Consider the following 20,261-nt stretch of genomic DNA (forward strand, 5'->3'; position numbering starts at 1 on the left):
TTAGCAACCCAGATCTTGCTTCTGGGTGCAGTCTCCTCCTTTCAGAATATAATCCTTCAGTAGCCCTTTCAAAGAGGATCTGTGGGGCTGGTGGAGTGGCCCCAGTGCTGCCAAAGAAACAAAAACAAACAAATAAAAATGGATCTGCTATTCATGGGAGATTACAGTTAGCTTTTGTTTGGAATGCTCTCTGTTTTTCCCTTTTCTGACTCTTAATTGGAATTCTAATTTGAGAGGGTGGGGTGGGGGAAGATCTTAATTACTTGAAGACATTATTCCATTTTTCTCCTCCAGTAACTGCTACTTGAAGTTGTTACTGCTTCTGTAATTGCTAACTCTCATTCTTTTAGACTAATCTGTCTCATCCATTGTCTCTTTGGAGATCTTCTCTTTGTCTTTGGTATTTTGCAGTTTTACTGAACCTGGACTTATCCCCACTAAATGGCATCCATGTGAGAGGCAGGAGTGGCCACACTGGTGACAGAAACCTTCCATCTCGAGGACCTTGGGAGGTTTTGTCCAGGAGTTTGAACCTTAGATGTCTTTGGCCCTTGCTATAGTCTTCTTTGCTTACCAGCTCCCGAGGTGCTGGCCACTTCTGGAGGGCATTTGGGCTTGAGCAGTCATCAGGGTAGTGACACATTTGGAAATCAAATCCATGAAGAATGAGCATTCTGAAATGAGTCCTCTGTGTCCTGTCTCAAAGCAGAAAAGGCCTACTGAGCTCAGGAATTCGAACAGATGGGGGTAGAGGCCCGGGAGGAAGGACGACTTATGCAAGGTCTAGCATCTGTGGCTTTAGCCACAGCCTCTGATTGAGTGATGTACTGCTAAATGTTCGACCATCACTTTCTGTGAGGACAACACCCTGATTTGCTGCATTGGCCAGCATGGTGGATCGAGGAGCACCTAGGAGGTTAGTAAGGCCACCTCCAGTGTGTCTGTGAGAGTGCTTTCAGAGAGGATTGAGTAAAGGGAAGACCCACCTGAGTGCAGCTGGTACCAGTCCATCTATAGGTTGATGGAATAAAAGAGGGAAAAGGAGAAAGACAGCTAGCACAAGCATTCTCTCTCTCTCTCTCTCTCTCTCTCTCTCTCTCTCTCTCTCTCTCCGTTTCTTGGCTGCCATGATGCGAGCTGTTCTGTTTTCTCTGCCATGCCCTCTCCACCATGTTGGACTGAAACCTCTGAAACGATGAGCCAATATAAGTCTTTCCTTCCTTATGTCATTCTTCCCCAATATTCATCACAGTGATAGAAAAACTGACTAACACAGCCAGCCAGTGTCTGTGGTGTAAACACTACCACTGTGGCCAGTTTCAGGTGATGTCACTGAATGCAGAGCTGGGAGGAGCGTGCACCATCAGCTGCCGTGAGCCAGTGGACAGTGGTTCCCACTACAGAGTTCATTCTTCAGGACCAGGGATGTCCCAGTGCCAATCCCACAAGACACCCACCCAAAGAACATTCTAAGGTCACGGGAGTCTGGAAAGCAGAGCAATCTAGACCCCATTCTGAGAGCCCAGCTTGGCACATCTTATCATAGGCCCCAACAGACCTGCAGAAAAGACATCTGTGTGACTTGAACTAGCTCAGCATTCCCCAGTCCTGTTGACTGCCCAACCATTTCACCACACACCTCTCAACAAACATCCTGGAATGAATGTTCAATGCAACAACACACACTGGAAAATGGCAAGCAAAAAAAAAAAAAAGCTTTGATGTCAACAAAGGGCCGTCCCTGGAAAAGAGGCTCCACGTGCTGCTCGATTTGGTTTCAGAGGGGGAAACAGATGAATTCAAATCAGAGAGATGCAGGATTCAGATTGACAGGAGGACATGTTTCCTAACAAGAGCCACCATCGACAGCATGAGGTTAGAGGCTGAAGAGCATGGACACAGAGGGTGAGGGTCTTTGAGGACCAAAGTATGCTGGGAAGGAGTCCCAGGAAGGCAGTTAGGAAAGATTCCCTGTGAGGACTCTCAGCAAAGCACTGGGTTCTGTTAACTTGGAGGGGCTGGGCGCTGTCTGAGGCCTAGAATAGGGCCTGTCAGAAGGCCGTCTCTGGTGGAAATCGATATTCCAACCTATTCATGGGTGTGATATAATTTTAGAAGAGGGAGGATGTCATCACTTCCCAAAATATGCTTCTTTAATGTCTAGTTCCAAAATCAATTCTCCACTAGAACTTTTCTCCTCTTCATTCTTTATTCCACGTTCAAGTGCACATTCTCCCGGGAAACGGGCATTTCCACAGAAGAGACTGTTGGGCGATCACAACCCCACTGTGGGCGACATAGTGGAGGAGGGCTGGGGATAGGCATGTTGGTGTCTGGAGTGAGGCGACAGAGCAGTGAGCTGCAGGCCCAAGGGCGGGGGAGTGCTGATTTGGTCTTGGCTGACTTTGTGAACGCGTTTTTTTGAGCTGGGCCTGTCCTAGAGATATCCCAGAACTATTTTGGGAGGCAGCAAATTTAGCTGCTGGCTGGTTTGCAAATCATCCAGATATGTTGGTATTTCTGATGAGACAATCTGTCTTAGGAGGAGACGTGGAGAGCATCTACAGCCCAAGGGGATGTGCCGTTTTGAACATGGCCTTGGACACCACACCAACAACAACCCCACAGCCTCTGTCAGTGGTCCATGCCAGCAGCACACTAACCATTCAGCCCATGGGCACCTTATCTGTGCGGGGCTCCCAGAGAAAACCTTCCTCTGTAGTTGAATTCTCAGCTTGAAAAGGCAGCTGGCCTGGTCACCATTGGACAGATGAGGAAACTGAGGCACTTAGCTACATTACCCAGGAGGTGGGGGGTGAGGGACAGTAGATGGCAGAATTTAACTTCAGCCCAGGCTTTTCAGAATTCAAATCCCATTGAAATTAATATTTTAAATTTTAATTTGCATTTTAAACAAGGTCATACAGTGTTATAACTTACACTGTCAAATCGTTGCACGGGGTTTTTAGTTGTAGTCCTGTTCTTTGCTCCCCCTCGGTCCTGGTTTCCCAAAACCTAGAGGTAATCCATTTGTTTATTTTCTACAAGCTATTTCTTCTATTTAGTATCATATATATCTAAGTGAAATGGTTACACTTCTGGTTCTTGAGCTAAAAAACTATTGGATGTTGGGCTGGGGGCATGGCCCACAGGGTAAGAGAGCCTGCCTAGCAAGCGTGAAGCCCTGAGTTCAAACCCCAGTACTGCCAAAAAAAAAAAAAAAAGATAAATTTTTTTTGGATGTAATCTAAAACTTTCCTTCTACAAAAGATAAGGATTTGATTTTTGTTTTCCCCTCCACACACACATACACTCGTCCACACGCTTACTCACAGACTAACTTCCTCCCTCCTCTCTACACATCACAACTTTTACTCCTGATGGTTGTTTTAAATCCAGACTCTCTGCTCATTTTCTGTAGCATTCTGTTTTCGCTGCACAGATGATAAGCCTTTGCTCATTTGTCTGAGGTATTTCACTTTTTTATTTGAAGTTATCTCCTACCTACCTCATCTCTCTCCAAAGTTCAATTCCATGGATACTGCATTGGTATGTCTTTCAAATTAGAGATCATCCTAGAGTATCTGATAAGCCTTGTCTTCTCAGACATCCACATTTACTCACAAGATATTAAAGTGTTTGGTAGCTCCAAGGTGATTTCACTACAGGTTGATGAGACAGAGACCAGCGCTTGTACTGTCAGCATCTATAAGAATGACTTCTTTCCTGGGTCTCCAGGAAAAAAAATTCTCCAGTCTTCTAGGGGAAGAACAGAGAGAGGGTGGCTCCAAGCCTGGTGGCCAGCATCTAGGAGCCAAGTGGCAGGAGGAGACTCAGCCCTGTTATTCAAATGTACTTGATCCCACCTCCAGTAGCACTGGGTCAGAGCCTCATATGGAGGCTCTCCAGACAAAGGGCCCTTTTCTGCTATCCAGGAAAGGAAGAATCCTGGTTGTACGGAGTGGGGAGGAAAGCCATGGTTTAATTTTTGGTGCAGACTGCATGGAGCCTGTTCCTGGGAAGGAATGCTGAGATTTTCTCACAGGCAGCTTCTTGGGGAGAACCACACGGATGCAGTGGGCTTGCATAGAGAGGGGACTACAGACTCAGAGTTTGACAGGAGAGTGACAGTTATGGGATGGTACTGCAGAACGGCCCTAACCTATGGCAAGAAGCAGGGTCTTTTCACAGCCTCGCAGAACAGAAGTGGGGTGAATTTGGCCAGAGGATTTGCCTTAACTAAAAAATGGGAGTCACCAACCCTCAGCAAGGTGGAGACATGAGAGCCTCGCTCCTGCAGGAGAAAGGCAGGTGACACCCCACAGCCTCCACCCAGCACACCCCACATTGCTCCAGTAACTGGCCCTCACATAGTCCTTTGAGATCTTGGATGGTCCCTTTGCCAGGGGAAACACGCTGGAAGAAGGTCGGCAGAATCACCTGCCCCACCTAGAGCACAAGGGTACCATGGTGGAGTGACCCAGAAAACTAATAGAAAAGATCAACCAAAAAGGAAGTATTGTTAAAAGATAAACAAAACTGACATTTAAATAGAATAGCTAAGAAAAAAAGGGGAGAAAACGCAAATAATAGAACTGAAAGAGGAGACATTACAATGGATACTACAGAAAAACACAAGAAAGAGACCATTATGAACAAATATGCAACAGGAAATCGTATAACCTAAAAGAAATGGTAAAATTCCTTACAACATGCAATCTGCCAAGACTGAGTGAGGAAGAAACAGAAAAATGTGAACAGACCAACAGTGGTTAATGAGATTGACTCAGACTTCAAAGTGAAGTCTCCCACCAAAGAAATTCTAGAATCCGTTGGCTTCACTTCTGAATCCTGCGTCAATATGCAAGGAAGTGTCTTTCTGAAACTCTTCCAAAAATATCAAAAAGAATGAAATTGACAATTACAGGTCAATATCCCTGATGAACATAGATACCAAAATCTGCAGCAAAATACAGTGAGTCCTCCACACCCATGAGCTCCACACACGTGGATTCAACCAACCTCAGATAGAAACTATTTGGGAGAAAATGCATCTGTGCTGAAAGTGTAGACTTTTCCCTTGCCAATCTTCCCCTAAACCAACTGTACAACGACTACATACATACTGCTTACACCACGTTCAAGGTTCTGTGCAGTCTAGAGATGATTTTAGTATAGTGGGAGATCGTGGAGTGTGCCATTTTGTAGACGGAATTTGAGCATTCGCTGATTTTGGTATCCAGGAGGGCGGAAGGCCTGTAATCAGTCCCCAACAGGGCTTGATGTACTTTCTACACAAGAATGAATATAGAATTTTTATACCTGTTGAAATCACCATAAGAAGGGGACTAAGGAAGAAAGGGGAGAAAAATAGAGGGGATGAACCAATTCGGGTTATAATACATATTTACATGGAAACGTCACAAGGAAACCCCCTGTGTAGCTATCTTAACCAAACAAAAATGTCTTCTTTCAAAAACAGAGGATAGAAAAGTAAAAAGGTCCTGTCTGGGGGTTGGCACCAGTGTGGGGGGAGGATAAGAGGATGGGGGAATATTATGTACTCATGTATAAAAATGGAACAATGAGACCTGTTGAGACTGTTCCAGGAATGGGGAGAAGGGGGGGTCAAGGGAGAATGATAAAGGGTGAATTCAACTATGATACATTGTAAGAATTTTTGTAAATGTCACAATGTATCCCCAATACAACAATAATGTGATAATTAGAAAAAATCCCCAGTGGATCCCAAGGAACAGTTGAACCAGAAAGCTTAATTCGACACATGCCATGATCAGTGAGGCTTCACCCTGGGGTGCAAGGATGATTTAGCACATGCAAATCTATAAATATGATGCACCTTTTTAACAGAATGAGGGCTGAAAACACAGGGGCATCTCAACAGACTTCACAGCTCTCCTCCTTCATCAGGACAGCTCTCTCCTTCCTCCACTCTCTTTGGTCCTGGGGAAGTGGCCAAGATTCCCATAATCTAGATTTAGCTCACAAATCATTGCTCCTCCAAAGTGGAGCACAGTATGTCCTGGAGGGTATGCCATCGTTTGAGGAGGAAACAAAGGCACAGGATAAATACAGGGCATTATTTTGGGTATCAATGGCTGCCCTGTTGGAATAAGTAGAACTATGTATGTATGTATTTTTTTCTACCCAGGAAATATTTCTTGTGTGCCAGAGCTGTAGAAGTGGGAGATAGGTTTTCACATTCAAAGATGGAGTCCTGCTATGATTTGAATACAGTCGGAGTGTGTCGCTCAAAACCTCCTATGTGCCAGTATAGAGGTGGTGGGACTTTTAAGAGGCAGAGTCTAATGGGGAGTGATTGGATCACTGGGGGCATCACCTTCAGAAGGGAGTAATATACTTCTCCTGGGGCCCCAGTGAGTTTCAGAGAGAGAGAGAGAGAGAGAGTAGTTTTAAAAGAGTAAAATGAACCCCTCCCTGCTCTCTAGCTTCCTGTTTTCCTGTCACATACACTCCCACCATGATGTCATGATGCAAACACGGGAGCCCTCTAAGAACCAGTTCAGAACTGCGAGCTAAATAAACCTCTTTTCTTTCTGTATTTCTCAGCTTTGGGTATTTTGTTATAGCACTGGGAAACAGATTATTACAAACCCTGAATACGTTTTCCTATGAAGATGTGATTTTACATGCTGGGTAGGATCTAGTTACTCATTAATTCAACTAAGATTCACGTCAGGCCGTGTATGCCAAGCACAATGGTGGACTGGAGCTAAGCAGGAAACCAGACGTCAGAGAACTTCCATTCTAGTGGACACAGGCAGTGACTCCATCGGATAGAGAAAAGCCCACTTGGGTGCATAAATACTTGCTCAAAATGAGTAAAATATTTTTTAAGGGCTCCTTAATTAAGAGTCACGAATTCTCTTGTGAAGAGAAAGAAAGCTGAGGTAGAAAATTCTGAGAGACTGTCAAGAGCCAAAACCAAGAAATGTAACCCTGTAGACTAAAAATTCAAAATGTCCCGAGAAACATAACATCAGGACTCTCCAGGGAGGTGTCAAGTCAGAGCCAAAGAACTAAGAGCAGTTTGAGCTAATGAGAAGAGGGAGAGTGTGGAGGAGGAGGACGGGGAGGAAGATGACTGGGGTCAAGTGCAGACTGACAGCCAGGGGCAGGCAGCAGAGCAGTGCAGACAGCATCTCTGATCTACACCATGGCCTTCTCCTCCCCGTGAAGCAGCCCCAGCAACAGTGAGTGGTGCAAGTTCACAGGCACAGAGGGACCTACCAGTTCGTCTGGGATGACACTGGGACCTTCTGACTGTGGCAAGGACTAAGCCAGCACATGTGGCCAGGCTTAGGGTCGTAAGTTGCAGGGCTATGGACAGGGTTGTCAGGGTCCTCCACTTCCTCCACTCACACTAGTGTCCCCTCCCCTCACACTAGTGTCCCCTCCCCTCTGTCTTCCTGGCTCCCTCTGGCACTGCCATCTTGGTTCAGGTCGGAGTTGCTGTATTTCCTTAAGGACTGGGGGGGCACCTGAGGCTGATCTCTGAGAGTGGGAAACAAGTCCTTGTTCCTTTATGAAGGAACCACGGACAGGGACAAGCAGGGCAGGGGCTGGGTCTTGGGACAGGAACAAGGGGGTACAGGTGGGTGTCCTGTCAGGGTTCCCAGACTCAGCACAGATGCCACTTGCTGCACTTAGAGCAGGGCAGGCCCTGACTTTGTCTGTTTGGGGACCACAGTAATAAGTCCTAGGTTGGGCCCCAGCCTGGCTCAGGAAGACCTATGACATCTTCCACCCAATTTCTCCCCACTGTCACTTCCTGCATGGCCACACTACGGCCTTAGTCCAGGCCCAGAGGACACACCAGGGATACTGGGTGCTCACACACTAGCCATGGCTAGTCACCTGTTAGGTGACAGTTGACCCCCTGTCAATGCTGCTTTTGTCACAGTTAAAGCCGCACTGAGGGTGACTCAAGCACCTCCCACAAAGCCTCAGAGCTCCTCCTGCCTCCACTTCCCCAGCCATCACCCAAAACTGTGCCCCCTTCCCCAGCCATCACCCAAAGCTGTGCCCCCTGAAGCAACAAGGGTGGGGATGTCAGGATGGGGGGCGCGTGAGTTATGGCGTGCCGGGTGCCTCACAAACAAGTTTGGTGCCTGCCTGTCTTCATGAATCACCACCGAGCCTAATCCTTCATTAGAACATTCGGCAGTAATTGCTGGCGAAATGCCACGTGCCTTTTTCTCATTTTAACAAAACATTTATGCATGAAAGATTTAATGCCAGGTATCAAGCATATCATTGTAAATTTACCACTAATTAAGCCTAATTAAAATAATTAAATGGCTGTGAAGTCACCATGTGAATTAAAATCACTTCTGCTCCATGCTAGGCTGTTCCTCACTAGCCAGGCCCCCAGTCTCAGAGACAAATACTCTCCCCTGGTTTTTTTTATTTTTCTCTCTCTCCCCCTGCTTAGCTTCACGCAGGGTATTTGCACGGCCAAGGAGATTTGATAATTAAGATAATGCTGTGATTTGACGGTGTGGTTTTTCAATTTCGGGACCCCGGGAGATTTTCCTTTATCTCAGCGAAGTATAGACAATTTGACAAATCTGTAGCTCAGAGCAGTCGCTGCATTTACATATTCATTACTCATTGGATTTTTAATCAAAGTAGCTGATGGACCCCTTGCACCACAAATAACTCGGTCATGAATAATTTATCGGAGCTCACTGGCTGGGCCACGCAGCCTCTTGGTGCCCTGGGGCTCGGGTTGGCTCACCAGGGCTGGCCTGCCCCGAGCAGCACACGGCAGCTACAGATGTTTGGGTAGCCATATGTGTACAGCTCATCAAAAACAGCAACGGCCTGTACCCAGGGGCCTCGGTCGTCCCCAGAGAGGCCATCTGGATGGAGCTGGAGGGGAAAACAAACCTCCGTGAATTGTGGGATGCTCCGTTATCTGCAGTGGCGCCTGCTCGTGGCCACGAGGGGTGCACAGGAGGCACCAGAATGACAAGGATGCACCCCGTCAAGGCCCAGATCTGGATATGTGCAGCTATAGGAAGGCCAGCACGGGGGCTGACTGTGGGTGGGCACAGGTGCCCTCCCATGCTGTCACCACCACCAGGACACACACACACACACACACACACCTTACCCACCAGGCCCCGCAGAACCAGGCTAGGTGTGCTGCACCCACCTCTCTGACTTTGCACCTGCTGCACTTTTCTCTGCAGTTCTCCTCCTCTGTGCTCCCCCAGCAGGGCTGGTATAGAATTTTCTAGGCCTTGGGCACTTGTGGAGGCCTCAGCCCTAATCGTATCAAGCCCACTCAATTTGCTCACATGCCACCTTAAGTCTGTGGAGATGCTGACTGACTGACATAATAGCACATTTCTGCCAGCCTCTAATGGACCATTTGCTTGTTCTCACTTTACAGTTGTTTTATTTTCTATGGAGCTGCTGCATTTGGCTCCCCAGGTCCCAGGCGTTTCTGTGGGCTCCTGACTAGTGGGCTGGCATTGGTTCTGCAGTGCCAAGCAGTTTCAAAGGCTGAGGAATCTTCCATGAACTCCAAGCTCTGAGGCTGAAGCACCACCCCTCCCCAGTGCTCCCAAAGTGGCCCCGTCCCCTGTGGGGTGATGGCTAGTTGGCCTGACCTCCTTCTTCATGAGACACAGAACTTGGGAAGGCAAGATGTTTCCTTGTACATTTCTGTCCCCCCACCTGGCTCAGTGCCTGGCATTTACCATGTACAATACAAATACTTGACAAAGAATTGAACTGTGGGCTTCATATTTTAAAGAACAGGAACAATGACACTGAAAGGGAAATTGAGGCAGAACAGCTATCCGAAGTGTGCAAGGAAGGCAGCCAGGGACAACCACGTCCCTGTTGTGCGAGGTGCAGAGAAAACCACTTCTCTCAACTGTTCCCGGGCTCACTGCTCTGTGACAGCCACGGGGGTGATGATGAAGTGGGACCCTGCACTCCACCTGACGACTCTGAGATCAACGGAATGAACCCTCCCAGGAGACCCATCTGACAGTTGGGGTACAGGTAAGAAATGCCTCTCGGATGGCAGCAGGTGGAGCGCAAGGCTGAATTGCTTCCCCCATCGCCTAGCTGTGAGCCCACGCCCTGCCGAGGATCTGTAGGAGACGAATTACCAGGCAGGCAGGCGGGCAGGCGACGCTCTCCCTGTGATGATTAAAGTAGAAGTGTCTCCTGGTAATTTTCCTGGTTTTTAATGTGGGAGGGAAGGTGTGGATGATACGGTGTGTGCGTGCGTGCGTAAATACGCGCATGGGTGTGCGCACGCACACGTGCGGTGGGGAGCAGGGGAGGGGCGTGAGAAGAAACAGGCTGAGCTCCTTATCCTCGCTGGGTTCTGGAGCTGGTCCAGAGCGGTACCCACCCTCCTGCCTCACTGGCTACTCTCAGGGCCCACCCGAAAGGAGGCTGCAGACAGCAAGGCAGCCATGCCCTGCCCCAACGTCCACAGCGGGCTGGGAGTCCCCACCAAAGCTTGCTGGTGTTCTGTGTCGCTGACCAGGGCTGAGGTGGCACAAGTCCTTGGTGAGCAGGCCAAAGGCAGGTTCAGGAGTGCCAGCCTTGGGCAGGCCTGGGGTCCCAGGGTCCCTGTAGCTTCACATGCAAAGAGACCAGGCATCATTGCAGAGACAGAAGTGGGCAACAGAGGGGCATGGCAGAGGGCAAGAGCAATGGGAGAAGGGACCTGCCTTCTTTGGACCAACCAGGAGACACCAGGGAGCTGGCAAAGGATCCAGGTGTTCACTACAGAACCTTCCTCATACCACTCCTGCCCACTGTGAGGTATTGGCCATCAGACAAGGCCAGGCAGTCAGTACAGAACTGGCTGCATACCACTCCTTCAGGACATCCCGAAGGGAAGCAGAGAGCAGGCCATGGCTAGAGCAAAGTCCTTTCCACTCTGATGTTGAGGGCCTGGGGAAGGGGCTGGAGGACTCCTGCCCCGGATGCAGTCAGTGACCATCAGGGTTGGTCACTTTCCTTCTGGAGTTTTCATGGGAACCTGTTAGAGAATCTGCCAGGCCAGAAAAAAGACCTGAAGAAAGGAGCAACCTTGGGGCAAAATGGTACTAATTCTGCTTCCTGAGGGAGGAGGCAAGAGCTGAGCCCCAGAGACAACTGGGCAGCTGCAGGTGGTCGCTCTGGAGCCAGGACATTCTTGTCTCCCTTCCCCGTCTGTCCACATACAGGGCATGCTGGGAACTCAGGGACTGGGCTCTGTTCTTTGCCCCCAGAAACACTGGACTCTCACTGCTGATTAGCCTGAGAAGACTCCTTGGGGCCTCAAAGATCTCTCTCCCCATGGCTGCTGACAGCATGTGCCGGATGGGGCACAGGTCACAGTGGTGGCCCAAGTGCTCACAATAGCAGTGGATCACACCACACCAGCCAACCACCTGCCATGACCATCCCCGGGCTATGTTTCAGATCCCGAGTTACTAGTCTTATTTGTGTCATAGTCAGAACAATAACACTTATTTCCAATTCGTCGATGGACCACTTAGTTTTCTTGTCTTTGGGTTCTACTGTCTATACTTAAAGGCATTGTTATAACTTTCAACTCCAAATAGAAGTGATATTTTAATCTCTGTTTCCAACATAATAATCATGATTAAAGACTTACTGTGTGAAAGCCATGATACTTGGGTAATGGGGACACAGAGATGATGACAAAAAGAACAGTGGCTGCCTCACACAGCTGCCTTACAGGGCTGGGTGAGGCAGGACATTTGAATTTAGCATAATTTCCCCAGGAGAGCAGTATAACTTGAGGTAGTCCTGTTTGAGCCTCCAGCCAACTATGATGGCTGTAGGTGACACTGTTCATTATGATGTCAGGGACGCCCACGCTGAGCCCTAGCCGAGATCCCCACTGTGCACCCAGCGCTCCCTGTACCCCCTTTGTGACTTCATACAGTCATGGCTCTTGCTCCTTAGCTGCCATCTATGCTGGGCCTCAGCTCCATGGGACCCTGGCTTGTCATCTGATATCCACTGCATTGCCCCAACACTTAGCCCTTGATGGCACAGGGTGCAGCTCAATCAGTATCTGCTGAAATAATGAATTAGTTAAGTAATTCTCCCCTATAAAGCCAGCTGTCCAGTGGAAGGGTTTCAGAATCCTGACCTCAAGCCTGAAGAAACTATGTGTCCCTGCCCACCCGTTGCACAAACAGGCTCCTCCTTTACCATCCTTCCCCAGGGGGACAGACAGACCTCTCCAAATACACCTGGACGGTACAGACTGTACACCCCACTTGCCTGCGGGTTTGGATGCTGTGTTTCTCTTTATCTATCCAATCCATATCCTCTCTGTTCCTAAGTACCACAGGCTGAGCTGTCAGCTGGCCATCCACCCCACCCCTGCAATCCACCTGAAATGTCACCAAGATGTGTGCAGTTGGCTTTGAGGGCCCCACAGTAAGCTCACTTCATTTCCCCTTCACTCCAGACTCTGAATGTGTGCACGAGGGAGGCCTTTCCTTTGATGTCCATCAAGCCATCAGAACAGTTGGCAAGAAGTTGTTCTAAGTGTTCATCGACGAGATTATAAACTGGAATATAAGACAGAGTCCTGTGGCACACCCTGGAGACTCCCATCAAGTTGATAATTCTCTCTATTGACACTTAAAAGCACTGTCACTCACTGCTTATAATAGCATCAGCCAGCTCTGAGTTTTCTCCCAAAACTTGGTTGATCCACCGACGAGCAAGACAAGATCATATGGCCCTTTGCCATTTTCTTTACCCAGCATCCTTTGCATCTCAATTCCTCTCTATATTAGCCCACTTTCTGTGCCTATAACAAAGTACCCTAGAGGGTATTTTTTTTTTTTTTAGAGGAAAGAGGTTTACTTAGCTCACACTTTTGGAGGTTGAATGTGTAATATCCGGTAGCCCTGTCAGTTTGACCTCTGGGGAGGGCTTCCTTGATTGTGTCACAACATGGTAAAGGAGTGGAACAGAATCAGCCTGTGTGGGAGAGCTCACGTGGTAGGACAGAAATTCAGAGATTTAGGACCCAGACTCACTGTTTAAGAACAGCCCACTGTCATGGGAGCTAACCATATTCCTTGGGAGCTGCACAGACCCCTTCCAATGGTGGCATCTCCAATGACCTCTTCCCAGCAGGCTCCACCTCCTAAAGGTCCCCCCACCTCTGCACTGCCACCCTGGGGTGGGGGTTCCCAGCACATGAACCCTTGGGGGACAAACTCAGATCACAGTCAAACCACAGCATGAAGCCTCCCTTTGACCTGCTTTTCTTCATTACTGCAGTCTCTACAAGAAAAATACACTTAGCTCATGGGACCATGGGTGCATGTTTGGAAAACCCTCTTCTAGCTCAAATTCCTCTTGTGGGCATTCTCATGATTGCACAGAACCTGACATAAAATCAGTGTTTGTAGAAGAAAAGAACAACAGGTGAGAGTTTGTCAAATTCCGCTCTAGGATCTGAATCTGTGTGTTCTAATGTTCGTCTAGAAGATGGATGGTTTCTTGCCTCAGTTTCTCCAGAAAAGAGACCCCCAAGACAATTCACAGGCTAATGCTTAACTGGGAGGGGTACAATTTCAGGGTACCCAGAGTGAAGACAAAAAGAAAAAAGAGTGGGAGTCACCTGTAACCCCAGCTACTCAGGAGGTAGAGATCAAGAGGATGACGGTTCCAGGCTAGCCAGGGTGAAAAAAAAAAAGGTCCCCATCTCAACAAACAAACTGGGCAAGGTGACACACATCTGTGATCACAGTTATGTGGGAGGCCATAGGTAGGAGGTTCTGGTTCTCCAAAAATAATTAAAGCAAAAAGAGCTGGAGGCATGGCTCAAGCGATAGAGCACCTGGCTAACAAGACCCTGAGTTCGAACCCAGTACTACCAATAAAATAAAAAATAGAATGGAATAACCAAAGGGCATTCTGGGTTGAATAGATTTCCCCCAAATTTATGTTCGTCCAGAACCTCAGAATGTGATTGAATTTGGAAGTTGGATTTAGTGTGATGTCACACTGGATTAGGGTGGGCTTTAAAAGAAATGACTAGTGACCTGATCAGAGGAGAGAGTTAGACGTAGACACACACATGTGATGGCAGCAGAGACTGGGGTGACACTGCCACAAGCCAGGAATGCCAGTCATGGCTGGCCACCACCTGACACTGGAAGCGGCCAGAAAAGACCTCCCCCTGACACCTCTAGGGAGCCTGGTCCTGCTAACCCCTTGGTTTCAGATGTCTGGCCTCCAAAACTGTAGGGAGAAGAAATTTCTATTGTCTGAAGTCTCCAGTTTGTGCTGTGTTGTCGACAGCAGCTGTAAGGAACTGATCCAGAGGAAAAGCAAGTATGAACAAGGTTGTGTGTCCTGAGACGCCTCTCCTGTCTAAAAAGAGCCCAGCTGTGTCTGCACAGGCAGTTTGGAGTGACTGCTCCTTAGAGTATCTGTCAGCAGGGAAGAAAGCAATTTGTCTGCTGTCTCCTTCCTGTCTCTTTCTCACTGGTCAGTGTCCATGCGGTGTGTTAAGCTTTCTGGACTTTCAGGTTGTGTCCCACTAGGGGTAGGTGCCAAACCTATGTGAGCAGTGAATGGGACCTGTCCGAGAGGCTCAGAAGGGTGCTGAGTGTCAGGGCTGTGGTCTGCGAAGGTCAGGCTGCGTGGCCAGTGCCAGCGGGCATATGGAGCTAGACATCCTCCCACCAAGGTGGGGATACAGGAGACACACACAAGAGGCACAGAGGGTGCTCCTGAGCAAGCAGCCGAGGGTCCAGAGGTGGTGAGGCCATGGCCTTTGAAACAGTGTGCATGCACACAGAGTGCAGAAATTGCCAAATTGGGGGCCCAAATCTGAAACCTGTAAGGTCCAGACGGTGGGAGAGGTGACCCAGGACCACACCCAGACATAGCAGTGACGGCAGGCAGGTGACTCTATAACGGTGAGCTTCTGCCAAGCAGGAAGGCAGCTATTGCCTGGCAGGCTCAGTATTGCCAGAACTTTCCATTTTTTATGAGGAGTAAAACAAAATCCAGATTTTTTAGAAATGAATTATCTCGGTTTTCTGTGTTGTTGGCTAATGGAGGCAATGCATGAATGCTATGAGCGTGTGAAAACTGAACTGGGGAAGCCAAGGGTATGACAGAAGACTTTCAGAAGGATAAACCATGTTCTTGGATAGGCAGAAGGATTCCCTGAGTTACTGTGTGATTTTAGAGCAATGTTTCATAGCAATTAAGGGGTAATAGGTGAACAGAGAGATTGACAGACTGAGGACTCTAGAAACAGACCCAAATACGGAAGGAATTGAAACGTGGCCAAGATGAGATGTCGGCACGAGGCAGAGGTTGGGGGCAACTGGGAGACAGCTAGGAAGAAAGTACAGTGAGACCTCCACCTCCACCTCGCACAGGCCTCCACCTCGCACAGGCCTCCACCTCGCACAGGCCTCCACCTCACCCTCGCCTCCACCTCACACAGGCCTCCACCTCACCCTCACCTCCACCTCACACAGGCCTCCACCTCGCACAGGCCTCCACCTCACACAGGCCTCCACCTCGCACAGGCCTCCACCTCACCCTCACCTCCACCTCACCCTCACCTCCACCTCACCCTCGCCTCCACCTCACACAGGCCTCCACCTCGCACAGGCCTCCACCTCGCACAGGCCTCCACCTCACCCTCGCCTCCACCTCACCCTCGCCTCCACCTCACACAGGCCTCCACCTCACACAGGCCTCCACCTCGCACAGGCCTCCACCTCACACAGGCCTCCACCTCACACAGGCCTCCACCTCACCCTCATCTCCACCTCACACAGGCCTCCACCTCACACAGGCCTCCACCTCGCACAGGCCTCCACCTCACCCTCGCCTCCACCTCACCCTCGCCTCCACCTCACCCTCGCCTCTACCTCATACAGGCCTCCACCTCACACAGGCCTCCACCTCGCACAGGCCTCCACCTCACCCTCGCCTCCACCTCACCCTCGCCTCCACCTCACCCTCACCTCCACCTCACACAGGCCTCCACCTCACACAGGCCTCCACCTCACCCTCACCTCCACCTCACCCTCGCCTCCACCTCACCCTCGCCTCCACCTCACCCTTGCCTCCACCTCACCCTCGCCTCCACCTCACCCTCGCCTCCACCTCACCCTCACCTCCACCTCACCCTCTCCTCCACCTCACCCTCACCTCCACCTCACCCTCACCTCCACCTCACCCTCGCCTCCACCTCACCCTCGCCTCCACCTCACACAGGCCTCCACCTCACCCTCGCCTCCACCTCACACAGGCCTCCACCTCACACAGGCCTCCACCTCACCCTCGCCTCCACCTCACACAGGCCTCCACCTCACCCTCGCCTCCACCTCACACAGGCCTCCACCTCACACAGGCCTCCACCTCACCCTCACCTCCACCTCACACAGGCCTCCACCTCACACAGGCCTCCACCTCACCCTCGCCTCCACCTCACACAGGCCTCCACCTCACCCTCGCCTCCACCTCACACAGGCCTCCACCTCACCCTCGCCTCCACCTCATACAGGCCTCCACCTCACCCTCGCCTCCACCTCACACAGGCCTCCACCTCAGGCCCACCTGCTGTCCCACACCTGCACTCTTGTGGCTCTGACGGTGCTCCCTGTCTGCGTGCTCCCTCTGGAATGTGAGCTCCATGCAGCAGCAGGGTTTGACTTTTGGTTCCCTGCTGCATCTTCAGCACCCAGAACAGAGACTGACTTGCTCACAGTGTGTGGTTGGTAGGAATTTGATGAGTGAGTTGAAGAGTGAATTCAATTTTTAAATGTGAATGACACAGCCAGGTGCGATGGCTCATGCCTATAATCCTAGCTACTTGGGATCAGGAGGATCCAAGTTCAAGACCAAGTATTCCAGAGGCTCCATCTCCAAAATAACTAGAGCAAAACAGGCTGGAAGTGATGCCCATACAGTAAGAGCACCTGCTTTGCAAGTACAAAGCCCTGAGTTCAAACCCCAGTCCTAAAAGAAAGAGAGAGAGAGGAAGGAAGGAAGGAAGGAAGGAAGGAAGGAAGGAAGGAAGGAAGGAAGGAAGGAAGGAAGGAGTAAATAAAATAAAATAAATGTTCATAACAAGACCAAATAAGTAGAATGGTCACTGGAGAATATTTGTATCATCTTAAAGTTGATAATACTTTCTAAATACTTTAAAACCTCAAGAGCCATAAAAATTTTTATAAATTTGATCTTAGAAAAAAATTCTTCATGGCAAAAAAATATAATAATTAAAGACAAAAAGAAGTGATAATCTGGCAAAACCAAAAAAACTTGCATTTCGTATTTCATATAATAGACAAAATGCTAATAACCTAATGTATGAAAAGATCTTTTGGAAAAACAAAACACAAGAGAAAAATTGGCAAGGAATATGAATAGAAATCCAGTAAAAGACATTCATTCTTATTCATAATATGAAAATGCAAATCACAACTCCAATGAGATACGGGTTTATGTATTAAATTGGCAAGATTGAGCATTTCAACACCTCACTGTGGGAGGTGTGTCTCGAGTTGTAGAGCACCTACTTTGCAAGCATGAAGCCCTGAGTTCAAACCCCAGTCCCACCAAAAAAATTTTTTAAAAGACAACTGGAGCTGGTGATACCTTGCCGAGTTAGTGAGGAGGTGTGGGGACAGAGAGCATCAGCCAGCTTACTACAGTAGACAGTTGACGGACACTATCAAAATTATAACTCATCACGTTTGGCCCAGAAATATCCCTTCTAGGAATTTATCCTACAGATATACTCAAACAGATGTAAGTCAGGCCATCCAAGGCTGGATGCCACAGCACCATTTTACAGCAAAGAGACTGGAAACCACCCAAATGTCTCTTTGCAGAGATAAACGATGGCACCTCCATACAGTGGAGGGCAGGGCTCTGGAATAACATGCAACCCCAAACAATGGGGAAGCTGTATGTATATCAGTATGGAAAGGTCTCCAAAATATATTTTGTGTGTGTGTGTGTGTGTGGTGGTGGGGAGACTGGGGTTTGAACTCAGGGCTTCACACTTGCAAAGCAGGTGCTCTACAGCTCGAGCCACACCTCTAGTTATTTTGCTCTGGTTGTTTTGGAGATGGGGTCTTACAAACTACTTGCCTGGGCTGGCCTCAAACCTATATCTTCCCAATCGCAGCTTCCCAAGTAGCTAGGATAACAGGTGTGAGTCACCAGTGTCTGGTTCTAAAACATTATTAATTGAAAAAAAAAAAAGTACAGAATAGCGTGTAATAGTGGGTTTCCATTTGTATGACCAGTTGAAAAACATGTGTGTGCGTACACAAAGTTGTATATGTAATGTAACTATTCAGAATATTTTTGGGCATGTACACAAGAGGCTAACAACACTAGACACCTCTACACTAGAAAGCTAAAGGACTGGGGACATAGTCAGGACAGGAAGCTCTAGACAATTCTGCATTAACAAGAATGAACTGAATTGCTGTGTAACGCAGACACCCCTATTTCCTGACTCCATCAAGACAGAAGTTGTCTTCTGGTTCATCTAGTAATCCAGAAGGGGATTTTGGTGAATGGGTTAATTTGGCAGTCCTAGCTGGTGGTGATTCCCATCTTTGAACACAGACTTTGAAGCACCCTCTTCATTGTTCAGAACCGTGGGAAGGGGCAAAGCTGGAGGGCATGCAGGGAGGCTGCCTGGGCCAGGCCTGAAAGTGCACACATGGGTATTCACATTCTATTGACTGGAAGTCAGTCACATGACCAGAGCGCAAGGGAGCCTGGGAAGTGAGCAGGAGAAAGGACAGCGGGCTTTGGTAGGCAGCCATCAGTCTGTGCTGGGCTATCCTGCTGTACTTTGCAAACTTTAGAATACATGATTGCAGTAGAAAGTAAGGAACAGTTAAAGGAAAACAATGAGCATTAGGTCTGGCCTTAGTGCTACCCGTTAATGATCCTAATATAAGTGGCACTTAGTTATGTAATTAAGGTGGAAATCCTTATCACTGAGAAAGTATAGATTTTTCTTAAGTAAGAAATGCCATTGGGGGGTGGTGGAGTGGCTCAAGTGGTAGAGCACTTGCCTAGGAAGCATGAGGCCCTGAGTTCAAGTCCCAGTACCACTAGAGGAAAGGAGGGAGGGAAGGAGGAACGGAGGGAGGGAGGAAAGAAAGAAAGAAAGGGAGGAAGGAAGGAAGGAAGAAAAGAAAGAAAGAAAGGTAAGAAAGAAAGAAAGAAAGAAAGAAAATAGGGCCCCACTGACTCATGCCTGTAATCCTAGTTACTCAGGAGGCAGAGATCAGGAGGATCGTAGTTCAAAGCCAGCCCAGGCAAATAGTTTCAGGGACCCTATGTCAAAAAAACCCAACACAAAAAAGAAGGGTTGACAGAATGATTCAAGTGGTAGAGCACCTACTTAGCAAGTGTGAGGCCATGAGTTCAAGCCCCAGAACCACCGAAAAAGAGAGAGAGGAAGGAGAGAAAGGAAGGAAGAAATGCCACTGGGAAAAAAGAAGAAAAGCTAGGTTTGTTTTCTTACTCCATGTCATCTGAGAACACCCACTGGTAACACCAAAAAAAAAAAGTGCCTTAGAAGGTCAAGGTGGGGACTTGACCTCATGAGAACACATAATGCATTTAGCTAGTGACCCCTAGGCCAACCTCTTCCAGCTGTGTGGTTGGGCAAGGGACTTGGGTAAGCTGGAAATGACAAGGGGTCAGAAGTACTGGGGATGCAGGTCATTCTATGTGACAGGCAGGGCCCCTGGCAGGGACAGGCAGGGACACAGTGTTACCTGTTAGCTGACCCTGGAGACCCCCAGGTCCGGCCATTCAGCAGAACTTTGCAGGTCTCATCTCTTGGTACAGATGGGGAAACTGAGGCCCAGCATGGGAAGAGACCTTACTGCACTTGGAGGCAGGTCAGAATTGGGATGAAGCCCCCATGGTCTTACTTCGTCCCCCTGGGCTGCAAATCCACCCCCCCGCCCCTTTGCAATTTCTTTCCATCTAAGTGGAGTTGGAGCCCTTCAGTTGTGGGGAGGACCAGACAAGGTGGGGACAGAAACCTCTTCTCCCTGCTTAATGAATCAGCCATGGCTGGGTTGAGGGGCTCCTGTGCTCTAGACACCTGAGAGTAACAAGGCTAGTTTCTTTCCCAGGACACATTCACAAATGCCTCTTGTGTCTTTCCAGGGAAGTCCCCTGGGGCA

Source organism: Castor canadensis, chromosome 19, assembly GCF_047511655.1.
Source record: "Castor canadensis chromosome 19, mCasCan1.hap1v2, whole genome shotgun sequence".
Lineage (NCBI taxonomy): Eukaryota > Metazoa > Chordata > Mammalia > Rodentia > Castoridae > Castor > Castor canadensis.